General features: G+C 43.2%; 1 pseudogene; it reads right to left on the reverse strand.

The window, feature by feature from the left end:
* Nucleotides 1-1,406: 1,406 nt before the first annotated feature.
* Nucleotides 1,407-1,524, reverse strand: LOC126195890 (5S ribosomal RNA; annotated as a pseudogene).
* Nucleotides 1,525-1,863: the final 339 nt, after the last annotated feature.

The following is a 1,863-nucleotide window of genomic DNA, read 5'->3' on the forward strand; positions in this document are numbered from 1 at the left end:
TCCTCTGCAAACTCCTCCTCCAGCTTCCTCTTGTTCCTCCTCCTGTTTACTTTTGCTTGTATTTCTAGACTCTTTACAGCCCTGTCTGCAGCCAGAAGGCGTTCCTTGTCTAAAGCAAGCATCGCTCGTACCATGTTAGAACCTATCTTCATTCCCATATTTCTAAATACCTTGCACCTTACAATGTTGCCATCATTGAAAGTCGCAACAGCATCATACACACCAAAGTGAAGTGTTTCTATTCCAACAAATACAGTCTTGGGGATTCTCGACCATATGACACTATTTACACTTTCATTGGGGTTTTGAGTTTTTCGGTGAATACACTTTTTCAACAGTTCAGGTGCTGCTAAGTCTCTGAAAATAGGTTTTATCACCTCCATTATTGCATGAGGCAGACTATGCTTATGAGTGTACACTTCACCAGTTAGCAATCCTTTGTTATATTTACACCAACTGTCTTCTTCTTTGGGACACAAGCTATGTTGGGGATTTTCATCGTCTTTATTGTTTACAGTAATAACACATACCTTTGGCTTTCCAACATTTCTCCTTTTCTTAAAAGCCTTCAGAGGATTTCTAATAACTTTACTTTTACTCATTATTATACTTCAACAATACAGAGACTCAAGAAACAGAATTAATTACGAATATTTTCGAGATAACGACAGAGTAAATAAACATGAAACAATCGACAATCACACCAGCGATATATATTGATCCATCACAGGTTAGCCACAACACATACTTTATCTCACATCACTAAAATGTACCTGATGAACACGGACGTTAATAATAACACCATTTGACAGCAGTTTAACAGCGCCACAGTGGGTCACGCCCATGTAGAACACATTTCAAAAAAAATTTAAAAATAGTTGTAGTCTTCGGAATTGAATAAATTATATATCTATTAAAAGGTAATAGTCTGCAGATTCAGAAAACGCAAAAAAGTAAAAATTGAACTTTTCGTGATTTTGAGCCTTTCCGGAGCCCCTTAACTTCGACACCTTACCATGCACCACGGTATCATCCGCAAAGATCCGCAGATTGCTGCTCACCCTGTCAGCCAGATCATGTATGTATACAGAGAACAAAACCGATCCTATCACAATTTCCAGGGGCACTCCTGACGATACCCTTGTCTCTGATGAACACTCGCCGTCGAGGACAACGTACTAAAACTAAACTAAACTAAACTCCTCCCGAACAGGTCATGAAGGCGCAAAGGCACCGTCCGGCCGCCGTGTCAACCTCAGCCCACAGGCTTCACAGGATGCGGGTATGGAGGGGCATGTGGTCAGCACACCGCTCTCCCGGCCGTAAGTCAGTTTCCGAGACCGGAGCCGCTACTTCTCAATCAAGTAGCTCCTCAGTTGACTCACAAGGGCTGAGTGCACCCCGCTTGCCAACAGCGCTCGGCAGAACGGATGGTTACCCATCCAAGTGCTAGCCCAGCCCGACAGTGCTTAACTTCGGAGATCTGACGGGAACCGGTGTTACCACTGTGGCAAGGCCGTTGGCAGGACAACATACTGGATTCAATTATTTATGAAGTCTTCGAGCGACTTGCATATCTGTGAACTTATTCCATATGCTCGTACCTTCGTTAACAGCCTGCAATAGGGCACCGTGTCAAATTATTTTCGGTAATCAAGAAATATGGAATCCGCCTGCTGCCCTTCATCCATAGTTCTCAGTGCATCAAGTGAGAAATTGCAACCTGAGTTTCGCAAGAGAGATGGTTCCTAAAACCACGCTGATTCGTGCTCACAAGCATCTCAGACAGTCTCACAAGCCTCGGGTGTGAAAAGTCTCAATACTCTGTTACGAATTAGTTGTGTGTTACGGTAAAGCTTATCA

Source organism: Schistocerca nitens, chromosome 7, assembly GCF_023898315.1.
Source record: "Schistocerca nitens isolate TAMUIC-IGC-003100 chromosome 7, iqSchNite1.1, whole genome shotgun sequence".
NCBI classification, from domain to species: domain Eukaryota; kingdom Metazoa; phylum Arthropoda; class Insecta; order Orthoptera; family Acrididae; genus Schistocerca; species Schistocerca nitens.